The sequence below is a fragment of the Lissotriton vulgaris genome, chromosome 1_2 (genome assembly GCF_964263255.1).
Source record: "Lissotriton vulgaris chromosome 1_2, aLisVul1.2, whole genome shotgun sequence".
Taxonomy (NCBI): Eukaryota; Metazoa; Chordata; class Amphibia; order Caudata; family Salamandridae; genus Lissotriton; species Lissotriton vulgaris.
In genome coordinates this window covers 100,360,579-100,381,044 of record NC_141686.1, presented here as the reverse complement: position 1 = coordinate 100,381,044, position 20,466 = coordinate 100,360,579, and the positions used below count along the sequence as shown (strand labels likewise).

The 20,466-nt window shown below is 43.0% G+C and overlaps 11 non-coding genes across 11 annotated transcripts; all 11 read left to right on the top strand.

The window, feature by feature from the left end:
• Positions 1 to 957: 957 nt before the first annotated feature.
• LOC147734059 (signal recognition particle RNA) lies at positions 958 to 1,257 on the top strand. Its single transcript, XR_015308239.1, has one exon.
• A 1,595-nt stretch (positions 1,258 to 2,852) lies between these two features.
• LOC147734058 (signal recognition particle RNA) lies at positions 2,853 to 3,152 on the top strand. Its single transcript, XR_015308147.1, has one exon.
• Positions 3,153 to 4,750: 1,598 nt separating this feature from the next.
• LOC147734057 (signal recognition particle RNA) lies at positions 4,751 to 5,050 on the top strand. The gene has a single exon (XR_015307752.1).
• Positions 5,051 to 6,648: 1,598 nt separating this feature from the next.
• On the top strand, positions 6,649 to 6,948 carry LOC147734056 (signal recognition particle RNA). The gene has a single exon (XR_015307872.1).
• Positions 6,949 to 8,545: 1,597 nt separating this feature from the next.
• Positions 8,546 to 8,845, top strand: LOC147734055 (signal recognition particle RNA). The gene has a single exon (XR_015307737.1).
• Positions 8,846 to 10,443: 1,598 nt separating this feature from the next.
• Positions 10,444 to 10,743, top strand: LOC147734054 (signal recognition particle RNA). The gene has a single exon (XR_015308051.1).
• Positions 10,744 to 12,338: 1,595 nt separating this feature from the next.
• On the top strand, positions 12,339 to 12,638 carry LOC147734053 (signal recognition particle RNA). Its single transcript, XR_015308024.1, has one exon.
• A 1,598-nt stretch (positions 12,639 to 14,236) lies between these two features.
• Positions 14,237 to 14,536, top strand: LOC147734052 (signal recognition particle RNA). The gene has a single exon (XR_015308042.1).
• Positions 14,537 to 16,134: 1,598 nt separating this feature from the next.
• Positions 16,135 to 16,434, top strand: LOC147734051 (signal recognition particle RNA). The gene has a single exon (XR_015308201.1).
• A 1,596-nt stretch (positions 16,435 to 18,030) lies between these two features.
• Positions 18,031 to 18,330, top strand: LOC147734050 (signal recognition particle RNA). Its single transcript, XR_015308108.1, has one exon.
• Positions 18,331 to 19,928: 1,598 nt separating this feature from the next.
• LOC147734049 (signal recognition particle RNA) lies at positions 19,929 to 20,228 on the top strand. Its single transcript, XR_015308217.1, has one exon.
• The last annotated feature ends 238 nt before the right edge of the window (positions 20,229 to 20,466 follow it).

The window sequence follows — 20,466 nt, the reverse complement described above, 5'->3', positions numbered from 1 at the left end:
CAATCTACCTTGCATTGGCACAGTATAAAATACGTCATGAAGTCTCCTATGAAAAGGTATACAAATCTGTTTGAATCACTTTTGTTAGTCAGGGGGATCCATTCGCTGGAAGGGGCAGGGAGGACAAAAATAACTCATTGGTATAGAACACTGAATTAGCAGCTGATTTTGAGGTGGGAGAAGATCGAGTAATCCAACCGGACCTCAATAAACGGTTTCTTAGTATGCAGTAGCCCGCAACCACTTCTAACCCAAAAGCGTAATCTCATCCTTTTGCAGAATCAGGCAAGCTTTCACCTGCTCAAGCTGAACTGACATTGGTCTTCTCGGCCAGCAAGAGTTACTCTCTTGAAGCTGTTGAGGCTAGAGAACAGAATGACGCATATTCATTCTTTATAATAACTCTTCTAGCCCTCCCACTCCATACCACTTTATAACTTCCAATGTGGCAGATGTCTTCCATCATTGTGACCCTTGCTGCTTTTCTCAACATTGGCTGGCTCGGCATAACAAGAAGGGATGGATGGCTACAGGAGAGCCTGAATTGTGCCTGTAAGGTTCTACAGGGAGTCACTGGCAGATAATGAGAAACTCAGCCCTAAGTTGGCTCTTCTCCCTCACTTTCTTTCTCCTCTCTCCCTCTACCTATCTCTCACTCCCTAAATACTAGTATCTATATTGTATTCACATCCCCTTCACAAACTTTCTGACCCTACTTCCTCTCTCCCTTAAATCAGTTCAACCCTCTTCTTTTCCTTTAGGAAACTCCACATCTTTTTTAAAGGCCCTTCCCATATTCACACTGCTTCTTGATCAGACATTATTTTCCTTTCTTTGAAGGATAGTGAAATAGATTTTCTTGAAATACGGTTGGCATACCATCAATTCATTACACCGTACTTTATCATTATCCTTACTTAAGCAATGCATTTCATCATTAGGACATGTTCTGTGTTTGCCGGGCATGGTGGCTTGTGCCTGTTGTCCTAGCTACTTGGGAGGCTGAGGCTTGTGGATTGCTTGAGCTCAGGGGTTCTGGGCTGCACTCAGCTGTGTTGATCAGGTGTCCATGCTACGTTGGGTATCAATATGGTGTTCTAGAGGGAGCTCTAGAATTTCAGGTTGTGTAATGAGAGGTGCACCGACCCAGGCTGAAAACAGAGCAGGCCAAAGCTTCCATGCCCATCGGTAGCAGGACAGCACCTCAGCGCAGTAGGTGTAACACAGCCTGAGCAAAATAGTGAGACCTAGCCTCTCTTTTTTTGACTCAAATGTGAACGTTTTGATTTTTACAAGATGGTAATGAATTATTTTCCAAAACAAATCTTTGTTTTTCTTTTGATATTTTTGCAGGAAGTACAATGAACATTTGAACTGGGCCGGGCATTCTAGCATAGCAGACAATTCTCCAGAATTGCGACATATTGCAACAACAATCTAGCAGGTGGAGGGGACTAAAAACTCTGTGCAGCCTAGAATAGATGGCTGTGTGATTTTCTGCATGGATGACTGAAATGCATTCTTCATTTTAGAGCACCTGTAGGATTAAATTGATCTGTCAAGTACTAAAGTATCCTTAGAAGAGCAACTTTGAAATGCGTTTGCTGGGTCTTCTGCTGCATTCCTACTTCCAGCTCTAATTCATGTTTTGATTAGCTCTCATTCAATTCCATATATGAATGAGAAGGAGAAATAAGAGGGCCCTTCGCTCTTTGAGAGAAACATGAAAAGACTGAGAACTGTGTAACTCCCAAACATTGGAGCCTTCGGCCTTACTCCAGCCAACTCTTGCGGTTTAATACTTTTAAATCTTGATGTTGTTTAACCATCCCAGCAGAAGGGATCAGGTTGACAGGCACTGCAGTTCTCCAGTATGGGGCTGTCCAGATCATTACTCAATCTACCTTGCATTGGCACAGTATAAAATACGTCATGAAGTCTCCTATGAAAAGGTATACAAATCTGTTTGAATCACTTTTGTTAGTCAGGGGGACCCATTCGCTGGAAGGGGCAGGGAGGACAAAAATAGCTCATTGGTATAGAACACTGAATTAGCAGCTGATTTTGAGGTGGGAGAAGATCGAGTAATCCAACCAAACCTCAATAAACGGTTTCTTAGTATGCAGTAGCCCGCAACCACTTCTAACCCAAAAGCGTAATCTCATCCTTTTGCAGAATCAGGCAAGCTTTCACCTGCTCAAGCTGAACTGACATTGGTCTTCTTGGCCAGCAAGAGTTCCTCTCTTGAAGCTGTTGAGGCTAGAGAACAGAATGACGCGTATTCATTCTTTATAATAACTCTTCTAGCCCTCCCACTCCATACCACTTTATAACTACCAATGTTGCAGATGTCTTCCATCATTGTGACCCTTGCTGCTTTTCTCAACATTGGCTGGCTCGGCATAACAAGAAGGGATGGATGGCTACAGGAGAGCCTGAATTGTGCCTGTAAGGTTCTACAGGGAGTCACTGGCAGATAATGAGAAACTCAGCCCTAAGTTGGCTCTTCTCTCTCACTTTCTTTCTCCTCTCTCCCTCTACCTATCTCTCACTCTCTAAATACTAGTATCTATATTGTTTTCACATCCCCTTCACAAACTTTCTGACCCTACTTCCTCTCTCCCTTAAATCAGTTCAACCCTCTTCTTTTCCTTTAGGAAACTCCACATCTTTTTAAAGGCCCTTCCCATATTCACACTGCTTCTTGATAAGACATTATTTTCCTTTCTTTGAAGGATAGTGAAATAGATTTTCTTGAAATACGGTTGGCATACAATCAATTCATTACACCGTACTTTATCATTATCCTTACTTAAGCAATGCATTTCATCATTAGGACATGTGCTGTGTTTGCCGGGCATGGTGGCGTGTGCCTGTTGTCCTAGCTACTTGGGAGGCTGAGGCTTGTGGATTGCTTGAGCTCAGGGGTTCTGGGCTGCACTCAGCTGTGTTGATCAGGTGTCCATGCTACGCTGGGTATCAATATGGTGTTCTAGAGGGAGCTCTAGAATTTCAGGTTGTGTAATGAGAGGTGCACCGACCCAGGCTGGAAACAGAGCAGGCCAAAGCTTCCATGCCCATCCGTAGCAGGACAGCACCTGAGAGCAGTAGGCGTAACACAGCTTGAGCAAAATAGTGAGACCTAGCCTCTCTTTTTTTGACTCAAATGTGAACGTTTTGATTTTTACAAGATGGTAATGAATTATTTTTCCAAAACCAAATCTTTGTTTTTCTTTTGATATTTTTGCAGGAAGTACAATGAACATTTGAACTGGGCCGGGCATTCTAGCATAGCAGACAATTCTCCAGAATTGAGACATATTGCAACAACAAGCTAGCAGGTGGAGAGGACGGAAAACTCTGTGCAGCCTAGAATAGATGGCTGTGTGATTTTCTGCAAGGATGACTGAAATGCATTCTTCATTTTAGAGCACCTGTAGGATTAAATTGATCTGTCAAGTACAAAGGTATCCTTAGAAGAGCAACTTTGAAATGCGTTTGCTGGGTCTTCTGCTGCATTCCTACGTCCAGCTCTAATTCATTTTTTGATTAGCCCTCATTCAATTCCATATATGAATGAGAAGGAGAAATAAGAGGGCCCTTCGCTCTTTGAGAGAAACATGAAAAGACTGAGAACTGTGCAACTCCCAAACATTGGAGCCTTCGGCCTTACTCCAGCCAACTCTTGCGGTTTAATACTTTTAAATCGTGATGTTGTTTAACAATACCAGCAGAAGGGATCAGGTTGACAGGCGCTGCAGTTCTCCAGTATGGGGCTGTCCAGATCATTACTCAATCTACCTTGCATTGGCACAGTATAAAATACGTCATGAAGTCTCCTATGAAAAGGTATACAAATCTGTTTGAATCACTTTTGTTAGTCAGGGGGACCCATTCACTGGAAGGGGCAGGGAGGACAAAAATAGCTCATTGGTATAGAACACTGAATTAGCAGCTGATTTTGAGGTGGGAGAAGATCGAGTAATCCAACCGGACCTCAATAAACGGTTTCTTAGTATGCAGTAGCCCGCAACCACTTCTAACCCAAAAGCGTAATCTCATCCTTTTGTAGAATCAGGCAAGCTTTTACCTGCTCAAGCTGAACTGACATTGGTCTTCTTGGCCAGCAAGAGTTCCTCTCTTGAAGCTGTTGAGGCTAGAGAACAGAATGAGGCGTATTCATTCTTTATAATAACTCTTCTAGCCCTCCCACTCCATACCACTTTATAACTTCCAATGTTGCAGATGTCTTCCATAATTGTGACCCTTGCTACTTTTCTCAACATTGGCTGGCTCGGCATAACAAGAAGGGATGGATGGCTACAGGAGAGCCTGAATTGTGCCTGTAAGGTTCTACAGGGAGTCACTGGCAGATAACGAGAAACTCAGCCCTAAGTTGGCTCTTCTCCCTCACTTTCTTTCTCCTCTCTCCCTCTACCTATCTCTCACTCACTAAATACTAGTATCTATATTGTATTCACATCCCCTTCACAAACTTTCTGACCCTACTTCCTCTCTCCCTTAAATCAGTTCAACCCTCTTCTTTTCCTTTAGGAAACTCCACATCTTTTTTAAAGGCCCTTCCCATATTCACACTGCTTCTTGATAAGACATTATTTTCCTTTCTTTGAAGGATAGTGAAATAGATTTTCTTGAAATACGGTTGGCATACCATCAATTCATTACACCGTACTTTATCATTATCCTTACTTAAGCAATGCATTTCATCATTAGGACATGTGCTGTGTTTGCCGGGCATGGTGGCGTGTGCCTGTTGTCCTAGCTACTTGGGAGGCTGAGGCTTGTGGATTGCTTGAGCTCAGGGGTTCTGGGCTGCACTCAGCTGTGTTGATCAGGTGTCCATGCTACGTTGGGTATCAATATGGTGTTCTAGAGGGAGCTCTGAAATTTCAGGTTGTGTAATGAGAGGTGCACCGACCCAGGCTGGAAACAGAGCAGGCCAAAGCTTCCATGACCATCGGTAGCAGGACATCACCTGAGAGCAGTAGGTGAAACACAGCCCGAGCAAAATAATGAGACCTAGCCTCTCTTTTTTTGACTCAAATGTGAACGTTTTGATTTTTACAAGATGGTAATGAATTATTTTTCCAAAACCAAATCTTTGTTTTTCTTTTGATATTTTTGCAGGAAGTACAATGAACATTTGAACTGGGCCGGGCATTCTAGCATAGCAGACAATTCTCCAGAATTGAGACATATTGCAACAACAAGCTAGCAGGTGGAGAGGACGGAAAACTCTGTGCAGCCTAGAATAGATGGCTGTGTGATTTTCTGCAAGGATGACTGAAATGCATTCTTCATTTTAGAGCACCTGTAGGATTAAATTGATCTGTCAAGTACAAAGGTATCCTTAGAAGAGCAACTTTGAAATGCGTTTGCTGGGTCTTCTGCTGCATTCCTACGTCCAGCTCTAATTCATTTTTTGATTAGCCCTCATTCAATTCCATATATGAATGAGAAGGAGAAATAAGAGGGCCCTTCGCTCTTTGAGAGAAACATGAAAAGACTGAGAACTGTGCAACTCCCAAACATTGGAGCCTTCGGCCTTACTCCAGCCAACTCTTGCGGTTTAATACTTTTAAATCTTGAGGTTGTTTAACAATACCAGCAGAAGGGATCAGGTTGACAGGCGCTGCAGTTCTCCAGTATGGGGCTGTCCAGATCATTACTCAATCTACCTTGCATTGGCACAGTATAAAATACGTCATGAAGTCTCCTATGAAAAGGTATACAAATCTGTTTGAATCACTTTTGTTAGTCAGGGGGATCCATTCGCTGGAAGGGGCAGGGAGGACAAAAATAGCTCATTGGTATAGAACACTGAATTAGCAGCTGATTTTGAGGTGGGAGAAGATCGAGTAATCCAACCGGACCTCAATAAACGGTTTCTTAGTATGCAGTAGCCCGCAACCACTTCTAACCCAAAAGCGTAATCTCATCCTTTTGCAGAATCAGGCAAGCTTTCACCTGCTCAAGCTGAACTGACATTGGTCTTCTTGGCCAGCAAGAGTTCCTCTCTTGAAGCTGTTGAGGCTAGAGAACAGAATGACGCGTATTCATTCTTTATAATAACTCTTCTAGCCCTCCCACTCCATACCACTTTATAACTTCCAATGTTGCAGATGTCTTCCATCATTGTGACCCTTGCTGCTTTTCTCAACATTGGCTGGCTCGGCATAACAAGAAGGGATGGATGGCTACAGGAGAGCCTAAATTGTGCCTGTAAGGTTCTACAGGGAGTCACTGGCAGATAATGAGAAACTCAGCCCTAAGTTGGCTCTTCTCTCTCACTTTCTTTCTCCTCTCTCCCTCTACCTATCTCTCACTCTCTAAATACTAGTATCTATATTGTATTCACATCCCCTTCACTAACTTTCTGACCCTACTTCCACTCTCCCTTAAATCAGTTCAACCCTCTTCTTTTCCTTTAGGAAACTCCACATCTTTTTTAAAGGCCCTTTCCATATTCACACTGCTTCTTGATAAGACATTATTTTCCTTTCTTTGAAGGATAGTGAAATAGATTTTCTTGAAATACGGTTGGCATACCATCAATTCATTACACCGTACTTTATCATTATCCTTACTTAAGCAATGCATTTCATCATTAGGACATGTGCTGTGTTTGCCGGGCATGGTGGCGTGTGCCTGTTGTCCTAGCTACTTGGGAGGCTGAGGCTTGTGGATTGCTTGAGCTCAGGGGTTCTGGGCTGCACTCAGCTGTGTTGATCAGGTGTCCATGCTACGTTGGGTATCAATATGGTGTTCTAGAGGGAGCTCTAGAATTTCAGGTTGTGTAATGAGAGGTGCACCGACCCAGGCTGGAAACAGAGCAGGCCAAAGCTTCCATGCCCATCGGTAGCAGGACAGCACCTGAGAGCAGTAGGTGTAACACAGCTTGAGCAAAATAGTGGGACCTAGCCTCTCTTTTTTTGACTCAAATGTGAACGTTTTGATTTTTACAAGATGGTAATGAATTATTTTTCCAAAACCAAATCTTTGTTTTTCTTTTGATATTTTTGCAGGAAGTACAATGAACATTTGAACTGGGCCGGGCATTCTAGCATAGCAGACAATTCTCCAGAATTGCGACATATTGCAACAACAAGCTAGCAGGTGGAGAGGACGGAAAACTCTGTGCAGCCTAGAATAGATGGCTGTGTGATTTTCTGCAAGGATGACTGAAATGCATTCTTCATTTTAGAGCACCTGTAGGATTAAATTGATCTGTCAAGTACAAAGGTATCCTTAGAAGAGCAACTTTGAAATGCGTTTGCTGGGTCTTCTGCTGCATTCCTACGTCCAGCTCTAATTCATTTTTTGATTAGCCCTCATTCAATTCCATATATGAATGAGAAGGAGAAATAAGAGGGCCCTTCGCTCTTTGAGAGAAACATGAAAAGACTGAGAACTGTGCAACTCCCAAACATTGGAGCCTTCGGCCTTACTCCAGCCAACTCTTGCGGGTTAATACTTTTAAACCTTGATGTTGTTTAACAATACCAGCAGAAGGGATCAGGTTGACAGGCGCTGCAGTTCTCCAGTATGGGGCTGTCCAGATCATTACTCAATCTACCTTGCATTGGCACAGTATAAAATACGTTATGAAGTCTCCTATGAAAAGGTATACAAATCTGTTTGAATCACTTTTGTTAGTCAGGGGGACCCATTCGCTGGAAGGGGCAGGGAGGACAAAAATAGCTCATTGGTATAGAACACTGAATTAGCAGCTGATTTTGAGGTGGGAGAAGATCGAGTAATCCAACCGGACCTCAATAAACGGTTTCTTAGTATGCAGTAGCCCGCAACCACTTCTAACCCAAAAGCGTAATCTCATCCTTTTGCAGAATCAGGCAAGCTTTCACCTGCTCAAGCTGAACTGACATTGGTCTTCTCGGCCAGCAAGAGTTCCTCTCTTGAAGCTGATGAGGCTAGAGAACAGAATGACGCATATTCATTCTTTATAATAACTCTTCTAGCCCTCCCACTCCATACCACTTTATAACTTCCAATGTGGCAGATGTCTTCCATCATTGTGACCCTTGCTGCTTTTCTCAACATTGGCTGGCTCGGCATAACAAGAAGGGATGGATGGCTACAGGAGAGCCTGAATTGTGCCTGTAAGGTTCTACAGGGAGTCACTGGCAGATAATGAGAAACTCAGCCCTAAGTTGGCTCTTCTCTCTCACTTTCATTCTCCTCTCTCCCTCTACCTATCTCTCACTCACTAAATACTAGTATCTATATTGTTTTCACATCCCCTTCACAAACTTTCTGACCCTACTTCCTCTCTCCCTTAAATCAGTTCAACCCTCTTCTTTTCCTTTAGGAAACTCCACATCTTTTTAAAGGCCCTTCCCATATTCACACTGCTTCTTGATAAGACATTATTTTCCTTTCTTTGAAGGATAGTGAAATAGATTTTCTTGAAATACAGTTGGCATACCATCAATTCATTACACCGTACTTTATCATTATCCTTACTTAAGCAATGCATTTCATCATTAGGACATGTGCTGTGTTTGCCGGGCATGGTGGCGTGTGCCTGTTGTCCTAGCTACTTGGGATGCTGAGGCTTGTGGATTGCTTGAGCTCAGGGGTTCTTGGCTGCACTCAGCTGTGTTGATCAGGTGTCCATGCTACGCTGGGTATCAATATGGTGTTCTAGAGGGAGCTCTAGAATTTCAGGTTGAGTAATGAGAGGTGCACCAACCCAGGCTGAAAACAGAGCAGGCCAAAGCTTCCATGCCCATCGGTAGCAGGACAGCACCTGAGAGCAGTAGGTGTAACACAGCCTGAGCAAAATAGTGAGACCTAGCCTCTCTTTTTTTGACTCAAATGTGAACGTTTTGATTTTTACAAGATGGTAATGAATTATTTTTCCAAAACCAAATCTTTGTTTTTCTTTTGATATTTTTGCAGGAAGTACAATGAACATTTGAACTGGGCCGGGCATTCTAGCATAGCAGACAATTCTCCAGAATTGCAACATATTGCAACAACAATCTAGCAGGTGGAGAGGACGGAAAACTCTGTGCAGCCTAGAATAGATGGCTGTGTGATTTTCTGCAAGAATGACTGAAATGCATTCTTCATTTTAGAGCACCTGTAGGATTAAATTGATCTGTCAAGTACAAAAGTATCCTTAGAAGAGCAACTTTGAAATGCGTTTGCTGGGTCTTCTGCTGCATTCCTACGTCCAGCTCTAATTCATTTTTTGATTAGCCCTCATTCAATTCCATATATGAATGAGAAGGAGAAATAAGAGGGCCCTTCACTCTTTGAGAGAAACATGAAAAGACTGAGAACTGTGCAACTCCCAAACATTGGAGCCTTCGGCCTTACTCCAGCCAACTCTTGCGGTTAAATACTTTTAAATCTTGATGTTGTTTAACAATACCAGCAGAAGGGATCAGGTTGACAGGCGCTGCAGTTCTCCAGTATGGGGCTGTCCAGATCATTACTCAATCTACCTTGCATTGGCACAGTATAAAATACGTCATGAAGTCTCCTATGAAAAGGTATACAAATCTGTTTGAATCACTTTTGTTAGTCAGGGGGACCCATTCGCTGGAAGGGGCAGGGAGGACAAAAATAGCTCATTGGTATAGAACACTGAATTAACAGCTGATTTTGAGGTGGGAGAAGATCGAGTAATCCAACCGGACCTCAATAAACGGTTTCTTAGTATGCAGTAGCCCGCAACCACTTCTAACCCAAAAGCGTAATCTCATCCTTTTGCAGAATCAGGCAAGCTTTCACCTGCTCAAGCTGAACTGACATTGGTCTTCTTGGCCAGCAAGAGTTACTCTCTTGAAGCTGTTGAGGCTAGAGAACAGAATGACGCATATTCATTCTTTATAATAACTCTTCTAGCCCTCCGACTCCATACCACTTTATAACTTCCAATGTGGCAGATGTCTTCCATCATTGTGACCCTTGCTGCTTTTCTCAACATTGGCTGGCTCGGCATAACAAGAAGGGATGGATGGCTACAGGAGAGCCTGAATTGTGCCTGTAAGGTTCTACAGGGAGTCACTGGCAGATAATGAGAAACTCAGCCCTAAGTTGGCTCTTCTCCCTCACTTTCTTTCTCCTCTCTCCCTCTACCTATCTCTCACTCACTAAATACTAGTATCTATATTGTATTCACATCCCCTTCACAAACTTTCTGACCCTACTTCCTCTCTCTCTTAAATCAGTTCAACCCTCTTCTTTTCCTTTAGGAAACTCCACATCTTTTTTAAAGGCCCTTCCCATATTCACACTGCTTCTTGATCAGACATTATTTTCCTTTCTTTGAAGGATAGTGAAATAGATTTTCTTGAAATACGGTTGGCATACCATCAATTCATTACACCGTACTTTATCATTATCCTTACTTAAGCAATGCATTTCATCATTAGGACATGTGCTGTGTTTGCCGGGCATGGTGGCGTGTGCCTGTTGTCCTAGCTACTTGGGAGGCTGAGGCTTGTGGATTGCTTGAGCTCAGGGGTTCTGGGCTGCACTCAGCTGTGTTGATCAGGTGTCCATGCTACGTTGGGTATCAATATGGTGTTCTAGAGGGAGCTCTAGAATTTCAGGTTGTGTAATGAGAGGTGCACCGACCCAGGCTGAAAACAGAGCAGGCCAAAGCTTCCATGCCCATCGGTAGCAGGACAGCACCTCAGAGCAGTAGGTGTAACACAGCCTGAGCAAAATAGTGAGACCTAGCCTCTCTTTTTTTGACTCAAATGTGAACGTTTTGATTTTTACAAGATGGTAATGAATTATTTTCCAAACCAAATCTTTGTTTTTCTTTTGATATTTTTGCAGGAAGTACAATGAACATTTGAACTGGGCCGGGCATTCTAGCATAGCAGACAATTCTCCAGAATTGCGACATATTGCAACAACAATCTAGCAGGTGGAGGGGACTGAAAACTCTGTGCAGCCTAGAATAGATGGCTGTGTGATTTTCTGCATGGATGACTGAAATGCATTCTTCATTTTAGAGCACCTGTAGGATTAAATTGATCTGTCAAGTACTAAAGTATCCTTAGAAGAGCAACTTTGAAATGCGTTTGCTGGGTCTTCTGCTGCATTCCTACTTCCAGCTCTAATTCATGTTTTGATTAGCTCTCATTCAATTCCATATATGAATGAGAAGGAGAAATAAGAGGGCCCTTCGCTCTTTGAGAGAAACATGAAAAGACTGAGAACTGTGTAACTCCCAAACATTGGAGCCTTCGGCCTTACTCCAGCCAACTCTTGCGGTTTAATACTTTTAAATCTTGATGTTGTTTAACAATCCCAGCAGAAGGGATCAGGTTGACAGGCGCTGCAGTTCTCCAGTATGGGGCTGTCCAGATCATTACTCAATCTACCTTGCATTGGCACAGTATAAAATACGTCATGAAGTCTCCTATGAAAAGGTATACAAATCTGTTTGAATCACTTTTGTTAGTCAGGGGGACCCATTCGCTGGAAGGGGCAGGGAGGACAAAAATAGCTCATTGGTATAGAACTCTGAATTAGCCGCTGATTTTGAGGTGGGAGAAGATCGAGTAATCCAACCGGACCTCAATAAACGGTTTCTTAGTATGCAGTAGCCCGCAACCACTTCTAACCCAAAAGCGTAATCTCATCCTTTTGCAGAATCAGGCAAGCTTTCACCTGCTCAAGCTGAACTGACATTGGTCTTCTCGGCCAGCAAGAGTTCCTCTCTTGAAGCTGATGAGGCTAGAGAACAGAATGACGCATATTCATTCTTTATAATAACTCTTCTAGCCCTCCCACTCCATACCACTTTATAACTTCCAATGTGGCAGATGTCTTCCATCATTGTGACCCTTGCTGCTTTTCTCAACATTGGCTGGCTCGGCATAACAAGAAGGGATGGATGGCTACAGGAGAGCCTGAATTGTGCCTGTAAGGTTCTACAGGGAGTCACTGGCAGATAATGAGAAACTCAGCCCTAAGTTGGCTCTTCTCTCTCACTTTCTTTCTCCTCTCTCCCTCTACCTATCTCTCACTCACTAAATACTAGTATCTATATTGTTTTCACATCCCCTTCACAAACTTTCTGACCCTACTTCCTCTCTCCCTTAAATCAGTTCAACCCTCTTCTTTTCCTTTAGGAAACTCCACATCTTTTTAAAGGCCCTTCCCATATTCACACTGCTTCTTGATAAGACATTATTTTCCTTTCTTTGAAGGATAGTGAAATAGATTTTCTTGAAATACGGTTGGCATACCATCAATTCATTACACCGTACTTTATCATTATCCTTACTTAAGCAATGCATTTCATCATTAGGACATGTGCTGTGTTTGCCGGGCATGGTGGCGTGTGCCTGTTGTCCTAGCTACTTGGGAGGCTGAGGCTTGTGGATTGCTTGAGCTCAGGGGTTCTGGGCTGCACTCAGCTGTGTTGATCAGGTGTCCATGCTACGCTGGGTATCAATATGGTGTTCTAGAGGGAGCTCTAGAATTTCAGGTTGTGTAATGAGAGGTGCACCGACCCAGGCTGGAAACAGAGCAGGCCAAAGCTTCCATGCCCATCCGTAGCAGGACAGCACCTGAGAGCAGTAGGTGTAACACAGCTTGAGCAAAATAGTGAGACCTAGCCTCTCTTTTTTTGACTCAAATGTGAACGTTTTGATTTTTACAAGATGGTAATGAATTATTTTTCCAAAACCAAATCTTTGTTTTTCTTTTGATATTTTTGCAGGAAGTACAATGAACATTTGAACTGGGCCGGGCATTCTAGCATAGCAGACAATTCTCCAGAATTGCAACATATTGCAACAACAATCTAGCAGGTGGAGAGGACGGAAAACTCTGTGCAGCCTAGAATAGATGGCTGTGTGATTTTCTGCAAGAATGACTGAAATGCATTCTTCATTTTAGAGCACCTGTAGGATTAAATTGATCTGTCAAGTACAAAAGTATCCTTAGAAGAGCAACTTTGAAATGCGTTTGCTGGGTCTTCTGCTGCATTCCTACGTCCAGCTCTAATTCATTTTTTGATTAGCCCTCATTCAATTCCATATATGAATGAGAAGGAGAAATAAGAGGGCCCTTCACTCTTTGAGAGAAACATGAAAAGACTGAGAACTGTGCAACTCCCAAACATTGGAGCCTTCGGCCTTACTCCAGCCAACTCTTGCGGTTTAATACTTTTAAATCTTGATGTTGTTTAACAATCCCAGCAGAAGGGATCAGGTTGACAGGCGCTGCAGTTCTCCAGTATGGGGCTGTCCAGATCATTACTCAATCTACCTTGCATTGGCACAGTATAAAATACGTCATGAAGTCTCCTATGAAAAGGTATACAAATCTGTTTGAATCACTTTTGTTAGTCAGGGGGACCCATTCGCTGGAAGGGGCAGGGAGGACAAAAATAGCTCATTGGTATAGAACTCTGAATTAGCCGCTGATTTTGAGGTGGGAGAAGATCGAGTAATCCAACCGGACCTCAATAAACGGTTTCTTAGTATGCAGTAGCCCGCAACCACTTCTAACCCAAAAGCGTAATCTCATCCTTTTGCAGAATCAGGCAAGCTTTCACCTGCTCAAGCTGAACTGACATTGGTCTTCTCGGCCAGCAAGAGTTCCTCTCTTGAAGCTGTTGAGGCTAGAGAACAGAATGAGGCGTATTCATTCTTTATAATAACTCTTCTAGCCCTCCCACTCCATACCACTTTATAACTTCCAATGTTGCAGATGTCTTCCATAATTGTGACCCTTGCTACTTTTCTCAACATTGGCTGGCTCGGCATAACAAGAAGGGATGGATGGCTACAGGAGAGCCTGAATTGTGCCTGTAAGGTTCTACAGGGAGTCACTGGCAGATAATGAGAAACTCAGCCCTAAGTTGGCTCTTCTCACTCACTTTCTTTCTCCTCTCTCCCTCTACCTATCTCTCACTCTCTAAATACTAGTATCTATATTGTATTCACATCCCCTTCACAAACTTTCTGACCCTACTTCCTCTCTCCCTTAAATCAGTTAAACCCTCTTCTTTTCCTTTAGGAAACTCCACATCTTTTTTAAAGGCCCTTCCCATATTCACACTGCTTCTTGATAAGACATTATTTTCCTTTCTTTGAAGGATAGTGAAATAGATTTTCTTGAAATACGGTTGGCATACCATCAATTCATTACACCGTACTTTATCATTATCCTTACTTAAGCAATGCATTTCATCATTAGGACATGTGCTGTGTTTGCCGGGCATGGTGGCGTGTGCCTGTTGTCCTAGCTACTTGGGAGGCTGAGGCTTGTGGTTTGCTTGAGCTCAGGGGTTCTGGGCTGCACTCAGCTGTGTTGATCAGGTGTCCATGCTACGCTGGGTATCAATATGGTGTTCTAGAGGGAGCTCTAGAATTTCAGGTTGTGTAATGAGAGGTGCACCGACCCAGGCTGGAAACAGAGCAGGCCAAAGCTTCCATGCCCATCCGTAGCAGGACAGCACCTGAGAGCAGTAGGTGTAACACAGCTTGAGCAAAATAGTGAGACCTAGCCTCTCTTTTTTTGACTCAAATGTGAACGTTTTGATTTTTACAAGATGGTAATGAATTATTTTTCCAAAACCAAATCTTTGTTTTTCTTTTGATATTTTTGCAGGAAGTACAATGAACATTTGAACTGGGCCGGGCATTCTAGCATAGCAGACAATTCTCCAGAATTGAGACATATTGCAACAACAAGCTAGCAGGTGGAGAGGACGGAAAACTCTGTGCAGCCTAGAATAGATGGCTGTGTGATTTTCTGCAAGGATGACTGAAATGCATTCTTCATTTTAGAGCACCTGTAGGATTAAATTGATCTGTCAAGTACAAAGGTATCCTTAGAAGAGCAACTTTGAAATGCGTTTGCTGGGTCTTCTGCTGCATTCCTACGTCCAGCTCTAATTCATTTTTTGATTAGCCCTCATTCAATTCCATATATGAATGAGAAGGAGAAATAAGAGGGCCCTTCGCTCTTTGAGAGAAACATGAAAAGACTGAGAACTGTGCAACTCCCAAACATTGGAGCCTTCGGCCTTACTCCAGCCAACTCTTGCGGTTTAATACTTTTAAATCTTGAGGTTGTTTAACAATACCAGCAGAAGGGATCAGGTTGACAGGCGCTGCAGTTCTCCAGTATGGGGCTGTCCAGATCATTACTCAATCTACCTTGCATTGGCACAGTATAAAATACGTCATGAAGTCTCCTATGAAAAGGTATACAAATCTGTTTGAATCACTTTTGTTAGTCAGGGGGATCCATTCGCTGGAAGGGGCAGGGAGGACAAAAATAGCTCATTGGTATAGAACACTGAATTAGCAGCTGATTTTGAGGTGGGAGAAGATCGAGTAATCCAACCGGACCTCAATAAACGGTTTCTTAGTATGCAGTAGCCCGCAACCACTTCTAACCCAAAAGCGTAATCTCATCCTTTTGCAGAATCAGGCAAGCTTTCACCTGCTCAAGCTGAACTGACATTGGTCTTCTCGGCCAGCAAGAGTTCCTCTCTTGAAGCTGTTGAGGCTAGAGAACAAAATGACGCATATTCATTCTTTATAATAACTCTTCTAGCCCTCCCACTCCATACCACTTTATAACTTCCAATGTGGCAGATGTCTTCCATCATTGTGACCCTTGCTGCTTTTCTCAACATTGGCTGGCTCGGCATAACAAGAAGGGATGGATGGCTACAGGAGAGCCTGAATTGTGCCTGTAAGGTTCTACAGGGAGTCACTGGCAGATAATGAGAAACTCAGCCCTAAGTTGGCTCTTCTCCCTCACTTTCTTTCTCCTCTCTCCCTCTACCTATCTCTCACTCCCTAAATACTAGTATCTATATTGTATTCACATCCCCTTCACAAACTTTCTGACCCTACTTCCTCTCTCCCTTAAATCAGTTCAACCCTCTTCTTTTCCTTTAGGAAACTCCACATCTTTTTTAAAGGCCCTTCCCATATTCACACTGCTTCTTGATCAGACATTATTTTCCTTTCTTTGAAGGATAGTGAAATAGATTTTCTTGAAATACGGTTGGCATACCATCAATTCATTACACCGTACTTTATCATTATCCTTACTTAAGCAATGCATTTCATCATTAGGACATGTTCTGTGTTTGCCGGGCATGGTGGCTTGTGCCTGTTGTCCTAGCTACTTGGGAGGCTGAGGCTTGTGGATTGCTTGAGCTCAGGGGTTCTGGGCTGCACTCAGCTGTGTTGATCAGGTGTCCATGCTACGTTGGGTATCAATATGGTGTTCTAGAGGGAGCTCTAGAATTTCAGGTTGTGTAATGAGAGGTGCACCGACCCAGGCTGAAAACAGAGCAGGCCAAAGCTTCCATGCCCATCGGTAGCAGGACAGCACCTCAGAGCAGTAGGTGTAACACAGCCTGAGCAAAATAGTGAGACCTAGCCTCTCTTTTTTTGACTCAAATGTGAACGTTTTGATTTTTACAAGATGGTAATGAATTATTTTCCAAAACAAATCTTTGTTTTTCTTTTGATATTTTTGCAGGAAGTACAATGAACATTTGAACTGGGCCGGGCATTCTAGCATAGCAGACAATTCTCCAGAATTGCGACATATTGCAACAACAATCTAGCAGGTGGAGGGGACTGAAAACTCTGTGCAGCCTAGAATAGATGGCTGTGTGATTTTCTGCATGGATGACTGAAATGCATTCTTCATTTTAGAGCACCTGTAGGATTAAATTGATCTGTCAAGTACTAAAGTATCCTTAGAAGAGCAACTTTGAAATGCGTTTGCTGGGTCTTCTGCTGCATTCCTACTTCCAGCTCTAATTCATGTTTTGATTAGCTCTCATTCAATTCCATATATGAATGAGAAGGAGAAATAAGAGGGCCCTTCGCTCTTTGAGAGAAACATGAAAAGACTGAGAACTGTGTAACTCCCAAACATTGGAGCCTTCGGCCTTACTCCAGCCAACTCTTGCGGTTTAATACTTTTAAATCTTGATGTTGTTTAACCATCCCAGCAGAAGGGATCAGGTTGACAGGCACTGCAGTTCTCCAGTATGGGGCTGTCCAGATCATTACTCAATCTACCTTGCATTGGCACAGTATAAAATACGTCATGAAGTCTCCTATGAAAAGGTATACAAATCTGTTTGAATCACTTTTGTTAGTCAGGGGGACCCATTCGCTGGAAGGGGCAGGGAGGACAAAAATAGCTCATTGGTATAGAACACTGAATTAGCAGCTGATTTTGAGGTGGGAGAAGATCGAGTAATCCAACCAAACCTCAATAAACGGTTTCTTAGTATGCAGTAGCCCGCAACCACTTCTAACCCAAAAGCGTAATCTCATCCTTTTGCAGAATCAGGCAAGCTTTCACCTGCTCAAGCTGAACTGACATTGGTCTTCTTGGCCAGCAAGAGTTCCTCTCTTGAAGCTGTTGAGGCTAGAGAACAGAATGACGCGTATTCATTCTTTATAATAACTCTTCTAGCCCTCCCACTCCATACCACTTTATAACTACCAATGTTGCAGATGTCTTCCATCATTGTGACCCTTGCTGCTTTTCTCAACATTGGCTGGCTCGGCATAACAAGAAGGGATGGATGGCTACAGGAGAGCCTGAATTGTGCCTGTAAGGTTCTACAGGGAGTCACTGGCAGATAATGAGAAACTCAGCCCTAAGTTGGCTCTTCTCTCTCACTTTCTTTCTCCTCTCTCCCTCTACCTATCTCTCACTCTCTAAATACTAGTATCTATATTGTATTCACATCCCCTTCACTAACTTTCTGACCCTACTTCCACTCTCCCTTAAATCAGTTCAACCCTCTTCTTTTCCTTTAGGAAACTCCACATCTTTTTTAAAGGCCCTTCCCATATTCACACTGCTTCTTGATAAGACATTATTTTCCTTTCTTTGAAGGATAGTGAAATAGATTTTCTTGAAATACGGTTGGCATACCATCAATTCATTACACCGTACTTTATCATTATCCTTACTTAAGCAATGCATTTCATCATTAGGACATGTGCTGTGTTTGCCGGGCATGGTGGCGTATGCCTGTTGTCCTAGTTACTTGGGAGGCTGAGGCTTGTGGATTGCTTGAGCTCAGAGGTTCTGGGCTGCACTCAGCTGTGTTGATCAGGTGTCCATGCTACGTTGGGTATCAATATGGTGTTCTAGAGGGAGCTCTAGAATTTCAGGTTGTGTAATGAGAGGTGCACCGACCCAGGTTGGAAACAGAGCAGGCCAAAGCTTCCATGCCCATCGGTAGCAGGACAACACCTGAGAGCAGTAGGTGTAACACAGCTTGAGCAAAATAGTGAGACCTAGCCTCTCTTTTTTTGACTCAAATGTGAATGTTTTGATTTTTACAAGATGGTAATGAATTATTTTTCCAAAACCAAATCTTTGTTTTTCTTTGGATATTTTTGCAGGAAGTACAATGAACATTTGAACTGGGCCGGGCATTCTAGCATAGCAGACAATTCTCCAGAATTGCAACATATTGCAACAACAAGCTAGCAGGTGGAGAGGACTGAAAAATCTGTGCAGCCTAGAATAGATGGCTGTGTGATTTTCTGCAAGGATGACTGAAATGCATTCTTCATTTTAGAGCACCTGTAGGATTAAATTGATCTGTCAAGTACAAAAGTATCCTTAGAAGAGCAACTTTGAAATGCGTTTGCTGGGTCTTCTGCTGCATTCCTACGTCCAGCTCGAATTCATTTTTTGATTAGCCCTCATTCAATTCCATATATAAATGAGAAGGAGAAATGAGAGGGCCCTTCGCTCTTTGAGAGAAACATGAAAAGACTGATAACTGTGTAACTCCCAAACATTGGAGCCTTCGGCCTTACTCCAGCCAACTCTTGCGGTTAAATACTTTTAAATCTTGATGTTGTTTAACAATCCCAGCAGAAGGGATCAGGTTGACAGGCGCTGCAGTTCTCCAGTATGGGGCTGTCCAGATCATTACTCAATCTACGTTGCATTGGCACAGTATAAAATACGTCATGAATTCTCCTATGAAAAGGTATACAAATCTGTTTGAATCACTTTTGTTAGTCAGGGGGACCCATTCGCTGGAAGGGGCAGGGAGGACAAAAATAGCTCATTGGTATAGAACACTGAATTAGCAGCTGATTCTGAGGTGGGAGAAGATCGAGTAATCCAACTGGACCTCAAAAAACGGTTTCTTAGTATGCAGTAGCCCGCGACCACTTCTAACCCAAAAGCATGATCTCATCCTTTTGCAGAATCAGGCAAGCTTTCACCTGCTCAAGCTGAACTGACATTGGTCTTCTTGGCCAGCAAGAATTCCTCTCTTGAAGCTGTTGAGGCTAGAGAACAGAATGATGCGTATTCATTCTTTATAATAACTCTTCTAGCCTTCCCACTCCATACCACTTTATAACTTCCAATGTTGCAGATGTCTTCCATCATTGTGACCCTTGCTACTTTTCTCAACATTGGCTGGCTCGGCATAACAAGAAGGGATGGATGGCTACAGGAGAGCCTGAATTGTGCCTGTAAGGTTCTACAGGGAGTCACTGGCAGATAATGAGAAACTCAGCCCTAAGTTGGCTCTTCTCTCTCACTTTCTTTCTCCTCTCTCCCTCTACCTATCTCTCACTCTCTAAATACTAGTATCTATATTGTATTCACATCCCCTTCACTAACTTTCTGACCCTACTTCCACTCTCCCTTAAATCAGTTCAACCCTCTTCTTTTCCTTTAGGAAACTCCACATCTTTTTTAAAGGCCCTTCCCATATTCACACTGCTTCTTGATAAGACATTATTTTCCTTTCTTTGAAGGATAGTGAAATAGATATTCTTGAAATACGGTTGGCATACCATCAATTCATTACACCGTACTTTATCATTATCCTTACTTAAGCAATGCATTTCATCATTAGGACATGTGCTGTGTTTGCCGGGCATGGTGGCGTGTGCCTGTTGTCCTAGCTACTTGGGAGGCTGAGGCTTGTGAATTGCTTGAGCTCAGGGGTTCTGGGCTGCACTCAGCTGTGTTGATCAGGTGTCCATGCTACATTGGGTATCAATATGGTGTTCTAGAGGGAGCTCTAGAATTTCAGGTTGTGTAATGAGAGGTGTGCCGACCCAGGCTGGAAACAGAGCAGGCCAAAGCTTCCATGCCCATCGGTAGCAGGACAGCACCTGAGAGCAGTAGGTGTAACACAGCTTGAGCAAAATAGTGAGACCTAGCCTCACTTTTTTTGACTCAAATGTGAACGTTTTGATTTTTACAAGATGGTAATGAATTATTTTTCCAAAACCAAATCTTTGTTTTTCTTTTGACATTTTTGCAGGAAGTACAATGAACATTTGAACTGGGCCGGGCATTCTAGCATAGCAGAAAATTCTCCAGAATTGCAACATATTGCAACAACAAGCTAGCAGGTGGAGAGGACGGAAAACTCTGTGCAGCCTAGAATAGATGGCTGTGTGA